Here is a 25,316-nt window from a genome sequence, read left to right as displayed (position 1 = left end):
TGTGGGATAGCTACCCCGCAAAAAAGGCAAAAAGTCCTAACCTAAGACACCGCCAGTCCTGCGCACAGAGCAAACGACTGAACAGAACTAGCCAGCTGCAGACCATCCCCTTCCGGTGACAGGCAGCCAGAGCCGGAAGGGGGCAATCGCAGCCCCAGAGAGACATTATCTACCAAACTGAAAGCAGGTTTCTTTGCTAACTAAGACTTCTTGGGGTTCTGGATAGTCAACAGCCGCTTGAGAAGGTGCGCCAGTTGTACATCCAGAAAATCTAGTGGCAGGGACGGGGGAGCCAATAAGTCGCAGCAACCATGCTCGACAAACACCTCATCACCTGAGCTGCTCAGACCTGGGAAGGGCACAAAACGCAGACCCAACCGAGTCTGCACCTCTGAGGACTACCCGAGTGCCTGAACCTGAGCAGCTTAGACCTGGGAGGTGCACGCAGCCCAGGGCCAGCCTTGGACATTTCCCGGCAGAGCAACCTACAGCCTGAGCAGTGTGGGCAGGGAGGGCACACGTGCCGTGAGCAGGGGCAGGCCCACTGTGGCTGAGACACTGCGAGCACATGCCAGTGTTATTTATTTGAAGCGTCCCTCCCTCCCCAGAGCACAACTGAACAAGTGAGCCTAAAAAAAATGTCCACCATCACACACCTTGTGTTAGGGTGGAAATCAGACACTGAAGAGACCAGCAAACAGAAGAAGCTAAAACAGAGGGAACCACCTTGGAAGTGACAGGTGCAATAGATTAAAACCCTGTCGTTAGTACCGACTACATAGGAAGGGGCCTATAGATCTTGAGAAATATGAGCTGGACCAAGGAACTATCCGAAAATGAACTGACCCCACACTGCCCACAACAACACTGGAGAAAGTCCTAGATATATTTTTACTATTTTTATGATCATTCTTTTTTTTTTTAATTTTTAAATCCTCTATTACTCCTTTAATTTTTATTTTTATAACCTACTATTACTTTGCCAAAAAAAGACCCTATTTTTTTAAAGCAAACTTCATATATATATATATATATATGTATTATAATTTTTGTTACTTTGTCTTGTTTTTTTTTTTTTTTTTTTTTGGTCTTCTTCTTTTCTTTAATATTATATTTTTGAAATCCAACCTCTACTCTAGATTTTTAATCTTTGCTTTTTGGTATTTGTTATCAATTTTGTACCTTTAAGAACCCATCTTCAGTACCCACTTTTACTTGGGAGTAAGATCACTGGCTTGACTGCTCTCTCCCATTTGGACTCTCCTTTTTCTCCACCAGGTTGCCTCTGTCTCCTACCTCTCCCTTCTCTTCTCTACCCAACTCTGTGAATCACCAGTGTGTTCCGGATGGTGGAGAACACTTAGGGAACTGATTACTAGCTGGATCTCTCTCTCTTCTTTTGATTCCCCCCTTTTTATCCTCCTGGGTGCCTCCGTCTCCTTCTTCCCTCTTCTCTTCTCTGTATAACTCCATGAACATCTCTGAGCGGTCCAGACTGTGGAGCGCACATAAGGAACTGATTACTGGCTAGCTTGCTTTCTCCTCTTTTGATTCCACCTCATCTCATTCGGGTCACCTCTAACTCCCCCCTCCCTCTTCTCTTCTCCATGTAACTCTGTGAACCTCTGTGGGTGTCCCTCACTGTGGAGAAACTTTTCATCTTTAACCTAGATGTTTTATCAACAGTGCTGTATAGAAGGAGAAGTCTTGAGACTACTGTAAAAATAAGACTGAAAACCAGAAGCAGGAGGCTTAAGTCCAAATCCTGAGAACACCAGAGAACTCCTGACTCCAGGGAACATTAATCAACAATTGCCAAGGGACAACAAGCTCCAGAGCAAGACATACCACGCAAATTCTCCAGCGACACAGGAACACAGCCTGAGCTTCAATATACAGGCAGCTCAAAGTTACTCCAAAACCACTGACACCTCAAAACTCATTACTGGACACTTCATTGCACTCCAGAGAGAAGAAATCCAGCTACACCCACCAGAACACCGACACAAGCTTCCCTAACCATGAAACCTTGACAAGCCACCCGTACAACCCCACCCACAGCCAGGAAACGCCACAATAAAGAGAACTCTACAAACTGCCAAATACAGAAAGGCCACCCCAAACGCAGCAATATAAGCAAGATGAAGAGGCAGAGGAATACCCAGCAGGTAAAGAAACAGGATAAATGCCCACCAAACCAAACAAAAGAGGAAGAGATAGGGAATCTACCTGATAAAGATTTCCGAATACTGATAGTGAAAATGATCCAAAATCTTGAAATCAAAATGGAATCACAGATAAATAACCTGGAGACAAGGATTGAGAAGATGCAAGAAAGGTTTAACAAGAACCTAGAAGAAATAAAAAAGAGTCATTATATAATGAATAATGCAATTGGTGAGATAAAAAACAATCTGGAGGCAACAAATAGTAGAATAACGGAGGCAGAAGATAGGATTAGTGAAATAGAAGATAGAGTGGTAGAAACAAATGAATTAGAGAGGAAAAATGAAAAATGAATTAAAAGAAGTGAGGACAATCTCAGAGACCTCCAGGACAAATTTAATGCTCCAACATTCGAGTCATAGGAGTCCCAGAAGAAGAAGACAAAAAGAAAGACCATGAGAAAACACTCGAGGAGATAATAGTTGAAAACTTCCCTAAAATGGGGAATGAAATAATCACCCAAGTCCAAGAAACCCAGAGAGTCCCAAACAGGATAAACCCAAGGAGAAACACCCCAAGACACATATTAATCAAATTAGCAAATATCAAACACAAAGAATAAATATTAAAAGCAGCAAGGGAAAAACAACAAATAACACCCAAGGGGATTCCCATGAGGTTAACAGCTGATCTTTCAATAGAAACTCTTCAGGCCAGGAGGTAATGGCAAGACATACTTAAGTGATGAAAGAAAATAACCGACAGTCCAGATTACTGTACCCAGCAAGGATCTCATTTAAATATGAAGGAAAAATCAAAAGCTTTACAGACAAGCAACAGCTGAGAGAATTCAGCACCACAAAACCAGCTCTCCAACAAATGCTAGAGGATATTCTCTAGACAGGAAACACAAAAAGGGTGTATAAACCCGAACCAAAAACAATAAAGTAAATGGCAACGGGATCATACTTCTCAATAATTACCTTAAATGTAAATGGGTTGAATGCCCCAACCGAAAGACGAAGACTGGCTGAATGGATACAAAAACAAGACCCCTATATATGTTGTCTACAAGAGACACACCTCAAAACAAGGGACACATACAGACTGAAAGTGAAGGGCTGGAAAAAGATATTCCATGCAAATAGAGACCAAAAGAAAGCAGGAGTAGCAATACTCATATCAGATAAAATAGACTTTAAAACAAAGGCTGTGAAAAGAGACAAAGAAGGACACTACATAATGATCAAAGGATCAATCCAAGAAGAAGATATAACAATTATAAATATATATGCACCCAACATAGGAACACCACAATATGTAAGACAAATGCTAACAACTATGAAAGGGGAAATTAACAATAACACAATAATAGTGGGAGATTTTAATACCCCACTCACACCTATGGATAGATCAACTAAACAGAAAATTAACAAAGAAACACAAACTTTAAATGATACAATAGAGCAGTTAGACCTAATTGATATCTATAGGACATTTCACCCCAAAACAATGAATTTCACCTTTTTCTCAAGTGCACACGGAACCTCTCCAGGATAGATCACATCCTGGGCCATAAATCTAGCCCTGGTAAATTAAAAAAAAAATGGGATCATTCCAAGCATCTTTTCTGACCACAATGCAGTAAGATTAGATCTCAATTACAGGAGAAAAACTATTAAAAATTCCAACATATGGAGGCTGAACAACACTCATCTGAATAACCAACAAATCACAGAAGAAATCAAAAAAGAAATAAAAATATGCATAGGAACGAATGAAAATGAAAACACAACAACCCAAAATCTTTCAGACACTGCCAAGCAGTGCCAAGGGGAAGGTTCATAGCAACACAGGCATACCTCAAGAAACAAGAAAAAAGTCAAAATAAATACCCTAACTCTACATCTAAACCAACTAGAAAAGGAAGAAGTGAAAAACCCCAGGTTAGTAGAAGGAAAGAAATCTTAAAATTAGGGCAGAAATAAATGCAAAAGAAACAAAAGAGACCATAGCAAAAATCAACAAAGCCAAAAGCTTGTTCTTTGAGAGGATAAATAAAATTGACAAACCACTAACCAGACTCATCAAGAAACAAAGGGAGAAAAATCAAATCAATAAAATTAGAAATGAAAATGGAGAGATCACAACAGACAACACAGAAATACAAAGGATCATCAGAGACTACTATCAGCAATTATATGCCAATAAAATGGACAACGTGGAAGAAATGGACAAATTCTTGGAAAAGTACAACTTTCCAAAACTGAACCAGGAAGAAACAGAAAATCTTAACAGACCCATCCCAAGCACAGAAATTCAGAAATCTTCCAGCAAACAAAAGCCCAGGTCCAGACGGCTTCACAGCTGAATTCTACCAAAAATTTCGAGAAGAGCTAACACCTATCCTACTGAAACTCTTCCAGAAAATTGCAGAGGAAGGTAAACTTCCAAACTCATTCTATGAGGCCGCCATCACCCTAATACCAAAACCTGACAAAGATGCCACAAAAAAAGAAACTACAGGCCAATATCACTGATGAACATAGATGCAAAAATCCTGAACAAAATTCTAGCAATCAGAATCCAACAACACATTAAAAAGATCATACACCATGACCAAGTGGGCTTTATCCCAGGGATGCAAGGATTCTTCAATATCCGCAAATCAATCAATGTAATTCACCACATTAACAAATTGAAAAACAAAAGCCATATGATTATCTCAATAGATGCAGAGAAAGCCTTTGACAAAATTCAACATCCATTTATGATTAAAAAAGACTCTCCAAAAAGCAGGAATAGAAGGAACATACCTCAACATAGTAAAAGCTATATATGACAGATCCACAGCAAACATTATCCTTAATGGTGAAAAATTAAAAGCATTTCCCCTAAAGTCAGGAACAAGACAATGGTGCCCACTTTCACCACTACTATTCAACATAGTTCTGGAAGTTTTGACCACAGCAGTCAGAGCAGGAAAAGAAATACAAGGAATCCAAATTGGAAAAGAAGAAGTAAAACCCTCACTGTTTGCAAAAGACATGATCCTCTACATAGAAAACCCTAAAGACTTCACCAGAAAATTACTAGAGCTGATCAATGAATATAGTCAGGTTGCAGGATATAAAATCAACACACAGAAATCCCTTGCATTCCTATACACTAATAATGTGAAAGTAGAAAAAGAAATTAAGGAAACAATTCCATTCACCATTGCAATGGAAAAATAAAATACTTAGGAATATATCAACCTAAAGAAACTAAAGGCTTATATATAGAAAACTATAAAACACTGGTGAAAGAAATCAAAGAGGACACTAATAGATGGAGAAATATACCATGTTCATGGATCAGAAGAATCAATATAGTGAAAATGAGTATACTACTCAAAGCAATCTATAGATTCAATGCAATTCAATTCAATTCCCTATCAAGCTACCAGCAGTATTTTTCATAGAGCTAGAACAAATAATTTCACAATATGTATGGAAATACAAAAACCCTTGAATAGCCAAAGCAATCTTGAGAAAGAAGAGTGGAACTGGAGGAATCAACCTGCCTGACTTCAGGCTCTACTACAGAGCCACAGTCATCAAGACAGTATGGTACTGGCACAAAGACAGAAATATAGATCAATGGAACAAAATAGAAAGCCCAGAGATAAATCCACACACCTATGGACACCTTATCTTCGACAAAGGAGGCAAGAATATACAAAGGAAAAGAGACAATCTCTTTAACAAATGGTGCTGGGAAAACTGGTCAACCACTTGTAAAAGAATGAAACCAGAACACTTTCTAACACCATACACAAAAATAAACTCAAAATGGGTTAAAGATCTAAACATAAGACCAGAAACTATAAAACTCCTAGAGGAGAACATAGGCAAAACACTCTCCGACATAAATCACAGCAGGATCCTCTATGACCCACCTCCCAGAATACTAGAAATAAAAGCAAAAATAAACAAACGGGATCTAATTAAAATTTAAAGCTTCTGCACAACAAAGGAAACTATAAGCAAGGTGAAAAGACAGCCTTCAGAATGGGAGAAAATAATAGCAAATGAAGCAACTGACAAACAACTAATCTCAAAAATATACAAGCAACTCATGCAGCTCAATTCCAGAAAAATAAATGACCCAATCAAAAAATGGTCCAAAGAACTAAATAGACATTTCTCCAGAGAAGACATACGGATGGCTAACAAACACATGAAAAGATGCTCAACATCACTCATTATCAGAGAAATGCAAATCAAAACCACAATGAGGTACCATTTCACACCAGTCAGAGTGGCTGTGATCCAAAAGTCTACAAGCAATAAATGCTGGAGAGGGTGTGGAGAAAAGGGAGTCCTCTTACACTGTTGGTGGGAATGCAAACTAGTACAGCCACTATGGAGAAGAGTGTGGAGATTCCTCAAAAAACTGGAAATAGAACTGCCTTATGACCCAGCAATCCCACTTCAGGGCATACACACCGAGGACACCAAAATTGAAGGAGACACGTGTACCCCAGTGTTCATCGCAGCACTGTTTATAATAGCCAGGACATGGAAGCAACCTAGATGCCCAACAGCAGACAAGTGGGTAAGAAAGCTGTGGTACATATACACAATGGAGTATCACTCAGCCATTAAAAAGAATACATTTGAATCAGTTCTGGTGAGGTGGATGAAACTGGAGCTGATTATACAGAGTGAAGTAAGCCAGAAAGAAAAACACTAGTACAGTATACTAACACATATATGTGGAATTTAGAAAGATGGTAACGATAACCCTGTATGCGAGACAGCAAAAGAGATACAGATGTATAGAACAGACTTTTGTACTCTGTGGGAGAGGGAGAGGGTGGGATGATTTGCGAGAATGGCATTGAAACATGTATAATATCATGTAAGAAACAAATCACCAGTCCAGGATGCTTGGGGCTGGTGCACTGGGATGACCCAGAGGGATGGTATGGGGATGGAAGTGGGAGGAGGGTTCAGGATGGGGAACGTGTGTACACCCGTGGCGGATTCATGTTGATGTATGGCAAAACCAATACAGTATTGTAAAGTAAAGTAAATAAATAAATAAAATGTTTTCCATTATTAATTCACTTAATCCTCACACTAAGCCTATGAAATAAAATCTTCATGCTTAATGTATAGATGGGGAAATGGAGGAAGTTAGGTAGATTTCCCCCAGGACACATGGCTACTTAAGTGGAGGAGATGAGATTCAGTCTTGGGCAGTCTGGCATCAGAATGTCATGCTTTTCACTGCTAGGCAGCATTGCTCCTCCATAATAAATGTTCCTTAATGTATTTAAATAGTTCCTTATTAAGGAATCTGTAGATTGTTTCTAATTTTTCACCATTATAAACAATGCTGTAATTACCTCCTCTTACATATAATCAAGTCTATCAATCTTTTTTTTCACAGCTTCTGAATTTGCATCTTGTGTGGGAAGGCCTTTTTTCCTCCTCAGTTATAAATAATCCTTCATTTTCTTCGATAACTTTTATGGTTTGGCTTTATTCATTTAGCACTTGAGTTCCTTTGGAATTTATATTGATATATGGCATAAGTTAGAGGTCTAATCTGATTGTCTTCCATGCAGGCATGTGTGCTAAGTCACTTCCGTCCTGTCTGACTTTTTGCGACCCATGAACTGGGTGGCCCACCAGGCTCCTCTGTCCATGGGATTCTCCAGGCAAGAAAACTGGAGTGGGTTGCCATTCCCTCTTCCAGAGGATCTTTCTGACACAGGGACTGAACCCAAGTCTCTTAGGTCTCCTGTCTTGGCAGGCATGTTCTTTACCACTAGCACCACCTGGGAATAAGCAAATGCTCTCAAACAACAGACACTCTATCACATTAAGAATTTTGGGTGTAAGAACAAGACTGTGTTTTGGAGATACTTCAATTCATTCACACACAAAAAATGGGAAATCCTCCCCTAGTGCAGTGTTTGAGAGCATTTTCTTTTATGAGACATTGTGCAATGTTCTCAGTTTGACCTTGGTTGCAAGGTACAGATTTCCGAAAGCAGATGTGAAGGTTATTGTCTATTTCTTGGTGAAAGAAAGAGAATTCAGTTCTTTTTACTTATCTTTACATGCTCAGAAACATGAGAAGGAAAAAAAAAAACTGTTGAAAGGCAAATTATGTCTCCCTTTGTCCTATCTTCCTTCTCCATATCTGCTGTTTCCAACCTTGCTCTTTCTCAGAACTTTTACTCTGCCACCATTTTGACAACGAGCCTCATTTCATCTCCTCCATCAGAGAAAATGAAACTCATCTTTCCTCCACTTCCTCCCACCAGTGTCACCAGCATTTGCACCTGTCCTTGGTCCTTTCGTCTTTCCACCAGTCCCTTCCACCCCAGTACTGGTCATTTGCCTGTCTCTCTCACTGGTTGATGAGCATAGGGACCAGGTCATTGGAAAACTGTTTCCCATCTCCTAATGTAATGTAGGATCAGAATAGACACTCCAAACCCTAAAAGTGGGACTTCCTGGTGGTCCAGTGGCTAAGACTTCTGTGCTCCCAATACAGGGGGCCCAGGTTTCATCCCTGGTCAGGGAACTAGATCCCACATGTTGCAATTAAAGATCCTGTGTCCCAAAGAAACAGGAGAACGAAGGGGTTAGCAGCGATGGTGCTGCAGCGCCTGCTGCCCTGGAGTACTTGCCGGACGGTCTTCGGGTCTGCGGAGACTGCACTCTGGGGTTTGAAGTCAATAAAAAGAAAAGCTGCCTCAATTTTTGTACCACTATTTGTGAAGATGTCACTTATAAGGAACTTAAAAACCTCCTGAAGTCCAAAAAAATTATGTTAATTGATGTTAGAGAGCCATGGGAAATTCATGAGTCTGGAAAAATCCCCGGGTCTGTCAATATACCATTGGATGATGTATGGGAAGCTCTACAGATGAACCCAAAAGACTTCAAAGAGAAGTACAAAGAAGTAAAGCCATCCAAATCTGACAGTCTAGTGTTTTCTTGTTTAGCTGGAGTGAGAAGCAAGAAGGCTATGGTCACAGCAGTATCTCTGCGCTTTAACAGTGCTCAACACTATGCTGGAGGATGGAAGGAATGGGCAACCTATGAACTTTCAGAGAAGAAACAAGAAAATTGAATTTTGGAATATAAGCTGACCCTTTCCTTGTGTACATGCAGCCCAGAATAGTGGAATAGAATAGGCAAAAGAATAAAAATGTAGCTCTGGAACCACTGGTTAATGGGAAAGGGAGTTTGTATATGTCAATTATTTTTTGCTGAATCTTTTTCTCACCTATAAATTGGGAATACCACATCCCCCAGCCTATTTCCAAAGGCTAATGATGATTAAGGTAATGTATGTGACTCACCATGGAAACATAAAGGTTTCTAAAATAAAGGGATTCTAAAATTAAAAAAAAAAAAAAAAAGATCCTGTGTCCCATAGCTAAAACCTGGAGAGCCAAATAAATGAAATTTTGTTTTATTTTTTATTTTTTTCCAGAGGTTTTTTTTTCAGTTTTATTTATTTATTTATTTTACAATATTATATTGGTTTTGCCATACATTGACATGAATTTACCATGGGTATATTTAAAATAAAATTTTAAAATAAATTTTAAAATTTTAAAATAAAAATTTTAAAAAGCACTAAAGGAAACCAGCATATGCCACCCCAAAACATGCCTCTTTGACTTAAAAGTTATTTTGAGCTGAAAGTAAACATGTTAAGAAGCAGTAAACATAGTTGATGAGGTCGCAAAGAGTCAGACATGATTGAGTGACTGAACAACAGCAAAACACAGTAAAAGCTGAAATATTCGACACCAACTTTCTTTAGATCCCAGCTGTTTTATTGGACATTCTAACAAACTAACTCATATTTTCCTGATATAATTCACCTGAACTGAAACTAAAGCTTTAATAACCCAGTATTCTACATGGAGCCCCTTTCTGTGTCCATCAAGGATGAGCAATTATTCACCACAATAGCTCTCAATGCTTTCACCTACCAAGGAGCAATCTAAAGAGTACAAAAATTAATATAAAAATAAAGAGTACAAGCCATTGGTAAGACCTATATTAAGTTAATCTCAAAAATGCATTCCAATATACATTAGGTGCAGACAGATATTATTTGATTCCCCTTATACAAGGTACCTGGGCTTCCCTGGTAGCTCGGCTGGTAAAGAATCCACCTGCAATGCAGGAGACCCCAGTTCAATTCCGGAGTAGTGAAGATCCCCTGGAGAAGGGATAGGCTACCCACTCCAGTATTCTTGGGCTTCCCTAGTGGCTCAGATAGTAAAGAATCCACCTGCAATGAGGGAGACCTAGGTTCGATCCCTGGATTGGGTTGGGAAGATCCCCTGGAGGAGGGCATGGCAACCCACTCCAATATTCTTGTCTGGAGAATCCCATGAACAGAGGAGATTGGCGGGCTACAGTTCAGAGGGTTGCAAAGAGCTGGATATGACTGAACAACTAAGCACATACCTAGAATAGTCAAATTCATAGAGTCAGAAAGTACACTGGTAGATGCCAGGGGGCAGGGGTGGGGAGGTGGTTAGGGTGGTTAGGTTCATGTTTCATGAGGACACAGTTTCAGCTTAGGAAGGTGAACAATTAGGGAGATGGATGATGGTGAGAGTTGTGCAACAATGTGAATGTACTTAGTACCACTGAACTGTATAGTTAAATATGATTAAAATAGTATGTTTTATATTATGTGACTTTACCACAATAGAAACAAATTTTTTTAAAAAGAGTTACCTTACAAACAGTGGATTGTTACTAATTTGTCTTTCTATTGTTCTCTCAAAATCACTGGAAACTTGCTTTTTACCCTGTCAAACTGCTCTGTTAAGAACTGACAGAGGCAATATCATACAGAGAACATGGAGTTGCAATCATACAGATCTGGGTTTGACCTTGGCAATTTACTTAACCTCTCCAAGTGGTATCTAAAAAAATAGGAAAAATATAACAACTTCATAAGGTTGATGTGAGGATATGGCATGAAGATATTACCACCAGTGATTTTGACTTAATTATCCTGAGATGGGACCTTGGCAGGTATTTTCAAAGCACATTTAGGTGATTTTGATGCATAGCCAGGGTTAAAAACCACTCGGTAAATGCTTCTCAAAAGTGTTTTCTCCACATTCACCCTTGAGAAACTTTAAAATGACTTTTGAATATTAAAAGTGGAATTAAGAATACAAAACAATCTCTTTTCACGTGTGTTAGCAAAACTAGAATATGCTTCAGTTCAGTTCAGTCGCTCAGTCATGTCCGACTCTTTGCGACCCCATGAATCGCAGCACACCAGGCCTCCCTGTCCATCACCAACCCCCGGAGTTCACTCAGACTCACGTCCATCGAGTCAGTGATGCCACCCAGCCATCTCATCCTCGGTCGTCCCCTTCTCCTCCTGCCCACAATCCCTCCCAGCATCAGAGTCTTTTCCAATGAGTCAACTCTTTGCATGAGGTGGCCAAACTACTGGAGCTTCAGCTTCAGCATCATTCCTTCCAAAGAAATCCCAGGGCTGATCTCCTTCAGAATGGACTGGTTGGATCTCCTTGCAGTCCAAGGGGCTCTCAAGAGTCTAGGGATGGAAAATGCTAACATTCATAGTAAAACTGTCCAACAACTGAGTTAAGAATGAATATACATAAAGGGCTTTTGAGAAAAGCTTTATCTTCAACAAAGATCCTACAGTTGTATATCTGAATTATTATGTCCCTCCAAAGTAGTTACTACATGAAGATCAGCTATAAAGCCTATGTTAATGATGCTGCCACTCTGGAAAAATAAATTTATTAAGAGAAATTGCCCTTTGAAGCTGAAGTAGATTTATTAACATGTTTTAAATGGTGAAAAATTTGGATCTCTGGTTGCAGATTTAATCTCTGGAATAAACAAAATATCACTTGGAATCAAGTCAAGTGAGTTGTTTTTTAGCCAAGCTGGGAGCTTTCTCTACAGGTATTACACCCAATGTCTCTGAGGGGCTCTTGTTAAATATCATACCCTCAGTAACTAGAACTCAACCTAGCACAAGGCATGGCTCAGTGATTGAACTTAAATGAAATATTCAGTACTAATACAGATCTATCATAAGTGGCCTTGAAGGTCATTCTCAAAGAAGAGATGAGAAATGGTTGAAGCAATAGTGACCTCATTAGAATAAGGATGTGGTTTTCCAAACAGGCAGTGTTCAGGCCACATGCCTGCTACAAAGACCATTTCAATTCTTCCTAAATATGTTTGGATTAAAGGGAATAACCCATGACAAAACCATGGTGGCTCTAAAATATGCTAGTGGCTGTGACTTTGGAGCCATCACAGGGAAATATTCATTATAGTAACAACCCAGAATGTAAGTCTGACCCTTGGCTGTGCAGACTCAGAACCATAATTGCCAGTTTGTGGAGAAGGGGTCTGACATTCAGGGCTGGACTCCCACTAATCAAGATGATGAGAAAGATGTATAACATTAGGATTTCAATTAGTGACATTACAAGGAGAAGTATAACAGTTGTAATTACAACCAGTACACTTTCTCTCAGAAAGCAGACCTGGGTGGGAAGTTAAGTCCCATCAGAAAGTGTCGTGGTGAGCAGGAACTCAAGATCAGTGAATGAGTGAAGTCTTCTAATGGATCCAGTTGGGATAACCTAAGCACTATTTCTCACATTAGGGAGAGCCCTTCAGTGGGAATGCCACTCAAGTTCAATGACCAAGATTGCTTCTTCCCCTTATTTAAGAGGCATTGGCTTAAGTTCACCCCTCCACTATCTTTTTTTTTTCTTTTTACTTTACAGTATTGTATTGGTTTTGCCATACACCAACATGAATCCGCCATGGGTGTACACATGCTCCCCATCCTGAACCCTCCTCCCACCTCCATCCCCATACCATCCCTCTGGGTCATCCCAGTGCACCAGCCCTGGGGTGGTATCCTGAATTGAACCTGGACTGGCAATTAGTTTCTTATATGATATTATACATGTTTCAATGCCATTCTCTCAAATCATCCCACCCTCTCCCTCTCCCTCTCCCACAGAGTACAAAAGTCTGTTCTATACATCTGCGTCTCTTTTGCAGTCTTGCATACAAGGTTATCATTACCATCATTCTACATTCCATATATATGTGTTAGTATACTGTATTGGTGTTTTTCTTTCTGGCTTACTTCACTCTGTATAATCGGCTCCAGTTTCATCCACCTCACTAGAACTGATTCAAATGTATTCTTTTTAATGGCTGAGTGATACTCCATTGTGTATATGTACCACAGCTTTCTTACCCACTTGTCTGCTGTTGGGCATCTAGATTGCTTCCATGTCCTGGCTATTATAAACAGTGCTGCGATGAACATTGGGGTACACGTGTCTCCTTCAATTTTGGTGTCCTCGGTGTGTATGCCCTGAAGTGGGATTGCTGGGTCATAAGGCAGTTCTATTTCCAGTTTTTTGAGGAATCTCCACACTCTTCTCCATAGTGGCTGTACTAGTTTGCATTCCCACCAACAGTGTAAGAGGACTCCCTTTTCTCCACACCCTCTCCAGCATTTATTGCTTGTAGACTTTTGGATCACAGCCACTCTGACTGGTGTGAAATGGTACCTCATTGTGGTTTTGATTTGCATTTCTCTGATAATGAGTGATGTTGAGCATCTTTTCATGTGTTTGTTAGCCATCCGTATGTCTTCTCTGGAGAAATGTCTATTTAGTTCTTTGGACCATTTTTTGATTGGGTCATTTATTTTTCTGGAATTGAGCTGCATGAGTTGCTTGTATATTTTGAGATTAGTTGTTTGTCAGTTGCTTCATTTGCTATTATTTTCTCCCATTCTGAAGGCTGTCTTTTCACCTTGCTTATAGTTTCCTTTGTTGTGCAGAAGCTTTAAATTTTAATTAGATCCCGTTTGTTTATTTTTGCTTTTATTTCTAGTATTCTGGGAGGTGGGTCATAGAGGATCCTGCTGTGATTTATGTCGGAGAGTGTTTTGCCTATGTTCTCCTCTAGGAGTTTTATAGTTTCTGGTCTTATGTTTAGATCTTTAACCCATTTTGAGTTTATTTTTGTGTATGGTGTTAGAAAGTGTTCTGGTTTCATTCTTTTACAAGTGGTTGACCAGTTTTCCCAGCACCATTTGTTAAAGAGATTGTCTCTTTTCCTTTGTATATTCTTGCCTCCTTTGTCGAAGATAAGGTGTCCATAGGTGTGTGGATTTATCTCTGGGCTTTCTATTTTGTTCCATTGATCTATATTTCTGTCTTTGTGCCAGTACCATACTGTCTTGATGACTGTGGCTCTGTAGTAGAGCCTGAAGTCGGGCAGGTTGATTCCTCCAGTTCCACTCTTCTTTCTCAAGATTGCTTTGGCTATTCGAGGGTTTTTGTATTTCCATACATATTGTGAAATTATTTGTTCTAGCTCTATGAAAAATACCGCTGGTAGCTTGATAGGGATTGCATTGAATCTATAGATTGCTTTGAGTATTAGTGATTCTTCTGATCCAGGAACATTGTATATTTCTCCATCTATTAGCATCCTCTTTGATTTCTTTCACTAGTGTTTTATAGTTTTCTATACATAGGTCTTTAGTTTCTTTAGGTAGATATATTCCTAAGTATTTTATTTTTCCGTTGCAATGGTGAATGGAATTGTTTCCTTAATTTCTCTATTTTCTCATTATTAGTGTATAGGAATGCAAGGGATTTCTGTGTGTTGATTTTATATCCTGCAACTTGACTATATTCATTGATCAGCTCTAGTAATTTTCTGGTGAAGTCTTTAGGGTTTTCTATATAGAAGATCATGTCTTTTGCAAACAGTGAGGGTTTTACTTCTTCTTTTCCAATTTGGATTCCTTGTATTTCTTTTCCTGCTCTGACTGCTGTGGCCAAAACTTTCAAAACTACGTTGAATAGTAGTGGTGAAAGTGGGCACCATTGTCTTGTTCCTGACTTTAGGGGAAATGCTTTTAATTTTTCACCATTAAGGATAATGTTTGCTGTGGATCTGTCACATATAGCTTTTATTATGTTGAGGTATGTTCCTCATATCATAAATGGATGTTGAATTTTGTCAAAGTCTTTCTCTGCATCCATTGAGATAATCATATGGCTTTTATTTTTCAATTTGTTAATATGGTGAATTACATTGATTGATTTGCGGCTATTGAAGAATCCTTGCATCCCCGGGATAAAGCCCACTTGGTCATGGTGTATGATCTTTTCAATGTGTTGTCAGGTTCTGATTGCTATAATTTTGTTCAGGATTTTTGCATCTATGTTCATCAGTGATATTGGCTTGTAGTTTTCTATTTTTGTGGCATCTTTGTCAGGTTTCGGTATTAGGGTGATGGCGGCCTCATAGAATGAGTTTGGAAGTTTACCTTCCTCTGCAATTTTCTGGAAGAGTTTCAGTAGGATAGGTGTTAGCTCTTCTCGAAATTTTTGGTAGAATTCAGCTGTGAAGCCGTCTGGACCTGGGCTTTTGTTTGCTGGAAGATTTCTGAATTTCTGTGCTTGGGATGGGTCTGTTAAGATTTTCTGTTTCTTCCTGGTTCAGTTTTGGAAAGTTGTACTTTTCCAAGAATTTGTCCATTTCTTCCACGTTGTCCATTTTATTGGCATATAATTGCTGATAGTAGTCTCTGATGATCCTTTGTATTTCTGTGTTGTCTGTTGTGATCTCTCCATTTTCATTTCTAATTTTATTGATTTGATTTTTCTCCCTTTGTTTCTTGATGAGTCTGGTTAGTGGTTTGTCAATTTTATTTATCCTCTCAAAGAACAAGCTTTTGGCTTTGTTGATTTTTGCTATGGTCTCTTTTGTTTCTTTTGCATTTATTTCTGCCCTAATTTTAAGATTTCTTTCCTTCTACTAACCTGGGGTTTTTCACTTCTTCCTTTTCTAGTTGGTTTAGATGTAGAGTTAGGGTATTTATTTTGACTTTTTTCTTGTTTCTTGAGGTATGCCTGTGTTGCTATGAACCTTCCCCTTGGCACTGCTTGGCAGTGTCCGAAAGGTTTTGGGTTGTTGTGTTTTCATTTTCATTCGTTCCTATGCATATTTTTATTTCTTTTTTGATTTCTTCTGTGATTTGTTGGTTATTCAGATGAGTGTTGTTAGCCTCCATATGTTGGAATTTTTAATAGTTTTTCTCCTGTAATTGAGATCTAATCTTACTGCATTGTGGTCAGAAAAGACGCTTGGAATGATCTCAATTTTTTTTAATTTACCAAGGCTAGATTTATGGCCCAGGATGTGATCTATCCTGGAGAGGTTCCGTGTGCACTTGAGAAAAAGGTGAAATTCATTGTTTTGGGGTGAAATGTCCTATAGATATCAATTAGGTCTAACTGCTCTATTGTATCATTTAAAGTTTGTGTTTCTTTGTTAATTTTCTGTTTAGTTGATCTATCCATAGGTGTGAGTGGGGTATTAAAATCTCCCACTATTATTGTGTTATTGTTAATTTCCCCTTTCATAGTTGTTAGCATTTGTCTTACATATTGTGGTGTTCCTATGTTGGGTGCATATATATTTATAATTGTTATATCTTCTTCTTGGATTGATCCTTTGATCATTATATAGTGTCCTTCTTTGTCTCTTTTCACAGCCTTTGTTTTAAAGTCTATTTTATCTGATATGAGTATTGCTACTCCTGCTTTCTTTTGGTCTCTATTTGCATGGAATATCTTTTTCCAGCCCTTCACTTTCAGTCTGTATGTGTCCCTTGTTTTGAGGTGTGTCTCTTGTAGACAACATATATAGGGGTCTTGTTTTTGTATCCATTCAGCCAGTCTTCGTCTTTCGGTTGGGGCATTCAACCCATTTACATTTAAGGTAATTATTGAGAAGTATGATCCCGTTGCCATTTACTTTATTGTTTTTGGTTCGGGTTTATACACCCTTTTTGTGTTTCCTGTCTAGAGAATATCCTCTAGCATTTGTTGGAGAGCTGGTTTTGTGGTGCTGAATTCTCTCAGCTGTTGCTTGTCTGTAAAGCTTTTGATTTTTCCTTCATATTTAAATGAGATCCTTGCTGGGTACAGTAATCTGGACTGTCGGTTATTTTCTTTCATCACTTAAGTATGTCTTGCCATTACCTCCTGGCCTGAAGAGTTTCTATTGAAAGATCAGCCGTTAACTTAATGGGAATCCCCTTGGGTGTTATTTGTTGTTTTTCCCTTGCTGCTTTTAATATTTGTTCTTTGTGTTTGATATTTGCTAATTTGATTAATATGTGTCTTGGGGTGTTTCTCCTTGGGTTTATCCTGTTTGGGACTCTCTGGGTTTCTTGGACTTGGGTGATTATTTCATTCCCCATTTTAGGGAAGTTTTCAACTATTATCTCCTCAAGTATTTTCTCATGGTCTTTCTTTTTGTCTTCTTCTTCTCAGTATAGTTCAGTTCAGTCGCTCAATCGTGTCCAACTCTTTGCGACTCTTTGCTACCCCATGAATCGCAGCACACCAGGCCTCCCTGTCCATCACCAACTCCCGGAGTTCACTCAGACTCATGTCCATCGAGTCAGTAATGCCATCCAGCCATCTCATCCACTGTCGTCCCCTTCTCCTCCTGCCCACAATCCCTCCCAGCATCAGAGTCCTTTCCAATGAGTCAACTCTTCGCATGAAGTGCACAAAGTACTAGAGTTTCAGCCTTAGCATCATTCCATCCAAAGAAATCCCAGGGCTGATCTCCTTCAGAATGGATTGGTTGGATATCCTTGCAATCCAAGGGACTCTCAAGAGTCTTCTCCAGCACCACAGTTCAAAAGCATCAGTTCTTCAGCACTCAGCTTTCTTCGCAGTCCAACTCTCACATCCATACATGACCACAGAAAAAACCATAGTCTTGACTAGACCTTAATCGGCAAAGTAATGTCTCTGTTTTTGAATATGCTATCTAGGTTGGTCATAACTTTTCTTCCAAGGAGTAAGAGTCTTTTAATTTCATGGCTGCAATTACCATCTGCAGTAATTTTGGAGCCCCCCAAAATAAAGTCTGACACTGTTTCCATGTTTCCCCATCTATTTGCCATGAAGTGATGGGACCAGATGCCATGATCTTCGTTTTCTGAATGTTGAGCTTTAAGCCAACTTTTTCACTCTCCTCTTTCACTTTTACCAAGAGGCTTTTTAGTTCTTCACTTTCTGCCATAAGGGTAGTGTCATCTGCATATCTGAGGTTCTTGATATTTCTCCCAGCAATCTTGATTACAGCTTGTGTTTCTCCCAGTCCAGCGTTTCTCATGATGTACTCTGCATAGAAGTTAAATAAGCAGGGTGACAATATACAGCCTTGACGTACTCCTTTTCCTATTTGGAACCAGTCTGTTGTTCCATGTCCATTTCTAACTGTTGCTTCCTGACTTGCATACAGATTTCTTAAGAGGCAGGTCAGGTGGTCTGGTATTCCCATCTCTTTCAGAATTTTCCACAGTTTCTTGTGATCCACACAGTCAAAGGCTTTGGCATAGTCAATAAAGCAGAAATAGATGTTTTTCTGGAACTCTCTTGCTCTTTCCATGATCCAGCAGATGTTGGCAATTTGATCTCTGGTTCCTCTGCCTTTTCTAAAACCATCTTGAACATCAGGAAGTTCATGGTTCACGTATTGCTGAAGCCAGGCTTGGAGAATTTTGAGCATTACTTTACTAGCATGTTCGATGAGTGCATTGTGCAGTAGTTTGAGCATTCTATGGCATTGCCCTTCTTTGGGGTTGGAATGAAAACTGACCTTTTCCAGTCCTCTGGACACTGCTGAGTTTTCCAAATGTGCTGGCATATTGACTGCAGCACTGTCACAGCATCATCTTTCAGGATTTGCTATATTTCCACTGGAATTCCATCACCTCCACTAGCTTTGTTCGTAGTGATGCTTTCTAAGGCCCACTTGACTTCACATTCCAGGATGTCTGGCTCTAAATGAGCGATCACACCATCGTATTATCTGGGTCATGAAGATCTTTTTTGTACAGTTCTTCTGTGTATTCTTGCCACCTCTTCTTAATATCTTCTGCTTCTGTTAGGTCCAGACCATTTCTGTCCTTTATTGAGCCCATCTTTGCATGAAATGTTCCCTTGGTATCTGTAATTTTCTTGAAGAGATCTCTCGCCTTTCTCATTCTGTTCTTTTCCTCTATTTCTTTGCAGTGATCACTAAAGAATGCCTTCTTATCACTTCTTGCTATTCTTTGGAACTCTGCATTCAGATGCTTATATCTTTCCTTTTCTCCTTTGTTTGTCGCCTCTCTTCTTTTCACTTCTTCTTCTGGGACTCCTATAATTCAAAATTGGAGCGTTTCATTTTGTCCTGGAAGTCTCTGAGATTGTCCTAATTTCTTTTAATTCGTTTTTCTTTTTTCCTCTCTGATTCATTTATTTCTACCATTCTATCTTCTATTTCACTAATCCTAGGAGAAGGCAATGGCACCCCACTCCAGTACTCTGGCCTGGCAAATCCCATGTGTGGAGGACCCGGGTAGACTGCGGCCCATGGGGTCGCTAAGAGTTGGACATGACTGAGAGACTTCACTTTTACTTTTCACTTTCATGCATTGGAGAAGGAAATGGGAACCCACTCCAGTGTTCTTGCCTGGAGAATCCCAGGGACGGGGGAGCCTTGTGGGCTGCAGTCTATGGGGTCGCACAGAGTTGGGCACGACTGAAGCGACTTAGCAGCAGCAGCAGCAGCCTCCATTATTCTACTATTTGTTGCCTCCAGAGTGTTTCTGATCTCATTTATTGCATTATTCATTATATATTGACTCTTTTTCAATTTGTTCTATGTCCTTGTTAAACCTTTCTTGCATCTTCTCAATCCTTGTCTCCAAGCTATTTATCTGTGATTCCATTTTGATTTCAAGATTTTGGATCATTGTCACTATTATTTGGAAATCTTTATCAGGTAGATTCCCTATCTCTTCCTCTTTTGTTTGGTTTGGTGGGTATTTATCCTGTTCCTTTACCTGCTGGGTATTCCTCTGTCTCTTCATCTTTTTTATATTGCTACATTTGGGTGGCCTTTCTGTATTCTGGCAGTTTGTAGAGTTCTCTTTATTATGGAGTTTCCTTGCTGTGGGTGGGGTTGTATCAGTGGCTTGTCAAGGTTTCTTGGTTAGGGAAGCTTGTGTCAGTGTCCTGGTGGGTGGAGCTGGATTTCTTCTCTCTGGAGTGCAATGAAGTGTCCAGTAATGACTTATGAGGTGTCAGTGGTTTTGGAGTAACTTTGAGCTGCCTATATATTGAAGCTCAGGGCTGTGTTCCTGTGTCACTGGAGAATTTGCATGGTATGTCTTGCTCTGGAGCTTGTTGGCCTTTGGGTAGTGCTTGGTGTCAGTGTAGGTATGGAGGTGATTGATGAGCTCCTATCGATTAATGTTCCCTGGAGTCAGGAGTTCTCTGATGTTTTCAGGATTTGGACTTAAGCCTCTTGCTTCTGGTTTTCAGTTTTATTTTTACAGTAGTCTCAAGACTTCTCCTTCTATACTGCACCGTTGATAAAACATCTAGGTTAAAGTTGAAAAGCTTATCCACAGTGAGGGACCCACAGAGAGGTTCACAGAGTTACATGGAGAAGAGAAGAGGGAGGGGGAGGTTAGAGGTGACCTGAATGAGATGAGGTGGAATCGAAAGAGGAGAGAGCAAGCTAGCCAGTAATCGCTTCCTTATGTGTGCTCTACAGTCTGGACTGCTCAGTGATCTTCATGTAGTTATACAGAGAAGAGGAGAGGGAGGAAGGTGACAGAGGTGGCCAGGAGGATAAAAGCGGGGAATGAAAAGGAGAGAGACAGATCCAGCCAGTAATCAGTTCCCTGAGTGTTCTCCACTGTCTGGAACACATAGAGATTCACAGAGTTGGGTAGAGAAGAGAAGGGGGAGGGAGGAGACAGAGGCGACCTGATGGAGAAATGGAGAGTCCAAATAGGGAGAGAGCAGTCAAGCCAGTAATCTTGCTCTCAAGTAAAAATAGGTACTGGAGATTGGGTTTCTGAAGGTACAAAATTGATAACAAATACCAAAAAGCAAAAATTAAAAATCTAGAGTAGAGGTTGCATTTTCAAAAATAAAATATTAAAGAAAAGGAGAAGAAGAAGAAGAGTCGCAAGAATTATTAAAAAAATATATATGAATTTGCTTTAAAATTGGGTCTTTTTTTTGGAAAATTAATAGTAGGTTAGAAAAATGAAAATTAAAGGAGTAATAGAGGACTTAAAAATTAAAAAATGTTTAAAAAAAAGAAAAAGAAAAGAAGAGAAAACAAAAAAAGAATGATCATAAAAATAGTAAAGATATATCTAGGACTTTCTCTCCTGTTGTTGTGGGCAATGTTTAGTCAGTTCATTTTCGGATAGTTCCTTGGTCCGGCTTATATTTCTCAAGATCTACAGGCCCCTTCCTATGTAGTCTGTACTAACGACAGGGTTTTAATCTATTGCACCTGTCACTTCCAAGGCGGTTCCCTCCATTTTAGCTTCTGTTTGCTGGTCTCTTCAGTGTCTGTTTTCCACCCTGACACAAGGAGGGCGGTGGTGGACACTTTTTTTTAGGCTCACTTGTTCAATCACGCTGTGGGGAGGGAGGGATGCTGCAAACAAATAACACTGGCGTGTGCTCACAGTATCTCAGCCACGCTGGGCCTGCCCCAGTTCACGGCGCACAAACCGCTCAGGCTCTAGGTTGCTCCACTGGGAACCGTCTGAGGCCAGCCCTGGGCTGCATGCATCTCCCAGGTCTAAGCCGCTCAGGCTCAGGCACTCAGGTAGTCCTCAGAGGCGCAGACTCGGTGGGGCCTGCGTTTTGTGCCCTTCCCAGGTCCGAGTAGCTCAGGTGTTTGGTGAGCGCGGTCGCTGCGACTTATCGCCTCTCCCATCCCTGCTGCTCATTTTCTGGGTGTACAGCTGGCGCACCTTCTCAGGCGGATGATGACTGCCCAGAACCCCGAGAAGTCTTAGTTAGCAAAGAAGCCTGTTTGCAGTTTGGTAGTTAATGTCTCTCTGGGGCTGCTATTGTCCCCTTCTGGCCCTTCCAGCTCTGGCTGACCGGAGGGGGATGGTCTGCAGCCAGCTAATTCTGTTCCATCATTTGTTCTATGCGCATGGTCCTGGTGGTGTCTTATGTTAGAGCTTTTCGCATGGTACCTATCCCACAGTCTGGTTTGCTAGCCCAAGTTAGTTCGCTCTGGTTACACTTGGGGCATTCGGGCCCGATCCTTAAAAAGCAGTGCAGCCCACACCTCCCTGCCCAGCCCCCACTTGCTAGTGGTGGACGCAGGTGTCTGCGCTGCTTCTCCGCTGGGGAGTTACCATTGGGCTCGTAATCTGTGGGTTTTATTTATTTATTTCTCCTCCCTGTTGTGTTGCCCTCTGTGCTTCCAAGGCTCTCCACAGACTCGGCAGTGAGAGTGTTTCCTGGTGTTTGGAAACCTCTCTTTTTAAGACTCCCTTCCCGGGACGGAGCTCCCTCCCTACCTCTTTTGTCTCTTTTATGTCTTTTATATTTTTTCCTATCTGTTTTCGAAGACAATGAGCTGCTTTTCTGGGTGCCTGATGTCCTCTGTCAGCATTCAGAAGTTGTTTTGTGGAATTTACTCAGCGTTGAAATGTTCTTTTGATGAATTTGTGGGGGAGAAAGTGGTCTCCCCATCCTATTCCTCCGCCATCTTAGGACCGCCCCCTGGAAAGCACTTTAAATAGATCCTTACATACCTGCACTTAAGTATTGCAATGTTATCATGTGGCACTTAAAAAAAGAATGAGGCATGACAATGTGTGGTGACTGTAGCCTGCCAGGCTCCTCTGTCCATGGGATTTCCCAGGCAAGAATGTTGGGGTGGACTGCTATTTCCTTCTTCAGGGGATCCTCCTGACCTAGGGATGGGACCCAGGTCTCCTGCATTGGCAGGTGGTTTCTTTACTGCTAAGCCACCAGGAAAGCCAATGTGTGATGATTCATATAATCTCAAATTATTATTAAGAAAGCAGGACAATATGTAGAGTGTGACTCCATTTCTTTTAGATGATATCCATATATTTCTTTAATTTTTAAGGTATAATGGTATTCCTGTGATGTTAAAGAGTTTATGTTTTATTTTATTTTTGTTCTTTAAAATTAATTTTTGTTGGAGAATAGTTGCTTTACAATGTTGTGCTAGTTTCTTCTGTATGAATCAGCTATACATATATCCCCTCTTTTCTGGATTTCCTTCCCATTGAGGTGACCACAGAGTACTGAGTATTGTTCCCTGTGCTGTACAGTAGGGTCTCATTAGTTATCTATTTTATACACAACATCAATAGTGTATAGAGTGTGATCCCCTTTTAATTAAATATGTTCATATTTACATTCATATAGATGAAAAAGAATAAAGAGAAAGACTATGGGATAGGACAACCCACCGAACTATGAACAGTTGCTATCTCCAGGGAGGACTGCAGGAGTGTTTGGAAAGGTATAGTCACATTTTATGCTTTGTAATTTTGTATTACTTTAGCCTTTTACAAGAATGAGGTGACCCACTGTACGTTAAGAAAACAAGGAAGGAAGGGAAAAAAAAGAGAGAGGGAGAGAGGACAGAGAGGGAGGGAGGGAGGGAGGGAAGATGTCTTTTAACACTCTCTGCTAGGCACCCCACTCCAGTACTCTTGCCTGGAAAATCCCATGGATGGAGGAGCCTGGTGGGCTGCAGTCCATGGGGTCGCGAAGAGTCAGACACAACTGAGCAACTTCACTTTCACTTTTCACTTTCATGCATTGGAGAAAGAAATGGCAACCCACTCCAGTGTTCTTGCCTGGAGAATCCCAGGGACAGGGAAGCCTGGTGGGCTGCCATCTCTGGGGTTGCACAGAGTCAGACACGACTGAAGTGATTTAGCAGCAGCAGCAGCAGCTGTCAATAGAGGGTAAAACTGATGGCCTAAAATTACAAACATCCGTGGCATGGGCACTGCTCCCGTCTGCTTTTGACACAGCTCTAGTCTTAGAAGTGCACCATGAAGCACAGACTTGGAGGGGATAAACTAGAAATGGATAGAACTGAACCTGTGGTCCAAATGATCTTATGACTAATAGAAAAATCAAGTCTAGGCAGCTTCTACACAAATGAGGCATGAATTCAAATGGAATATTGAGTTACATTTTGAATAAATCAATTCCTTTTTTTTCTAAGACCATTAATGGTCTTCTTAAAATATCTTTTCAGATTTGTGCATGTTTTAAATAAGAAAAGGATCTTTCTCATAATACAGAAAACAAGCTGTGTTGGGTGTGTGTCTGTGTGTGTTTAGTCACTCTGATATATGGCCTTGGTTCGTCATTTTCTTCATATCTTCATAGAAGAGACATAACTTAGAGACAGCCTCATTAGATGGAAAGAACCCAGAATTGAGAGGCAGGAAACCTGGCTAGTCAGTACTTTTCCCAGTTACAAGTTATTTGTGTGTCCTTGAGCAAATCACAGTGTTCTTTAGCTGCAAAATGCAAAGATAAGTTCTTATGTGATAACGTAGGTCCCTTCCAGTTTCAAAAATTCCAAGGTTTGCTGTGCATTTTTTAATTTTTGAAAACAAAAACAAAGCAATCACTGTCCAGAATGACTGCAGTGAGAAGCCATCTGCTTCTTATTCAGTCGCTTATTAGACTTAATTAATAAAAGTCTAGTATCAGCATGCAAGGTGTTAGAGGTGATTACTTAGAAGATGGTTTTCCCCCCCAGTGAATTGTCCTGGCAGTCTTGACAAATATTAGTAGACATATGGATATATTGATATTTCTGGACTCTCAATTCTTTTTTTTCTTTCTTTTTTATCTTTTAAATTACCAAAGTATAATAACACATTTACAGGAGACTTGGAAAATACAGAACAAAGTTACCTATAGTTGTACTATGTGTGTGCATGTTCAGTCACCAAGTCATGTCTGACTCTTTGTGACCCCATGGACTGCTGCATGCCAGGCCTCCCTGGCCCTCACCATCTCCCAGACTTTGCCCAAGTTCCTGTCCATGGAATCGGTGATGCCATCCAACCATTTCATTTTGTGTTGCCCTCTTATCCTTCTTCCTTCAATCCATTATATATTCCACTATATATTACAGTTATTTTTAAGTAGATAAATTAAGATT

General features: G+C 40.2%; 1 pseudogene; it reads left to right on the top strand.

Moving 5' to 3' along the window:
* Positions 8,805 to 9,357, top strand: LOC102172103 (annotated as a pseudogene).

Source organism: Capra hircus, chromosome 21, assembly GCF_001704415.2.
Source record: "Capra hircus breed San Clemente chromosome 21, ASM170441v1, whole genome shotgun sequence".
Classification (NCBI taxonomy): Eukaryota; Metazoa; Chordata; class Mammalia; order Artiodactyla; family Bovidae; genus Capra; species Capra hircus.
This window is presented reverse-complemented; position numbering and strand designations above follow the sequence as displayed.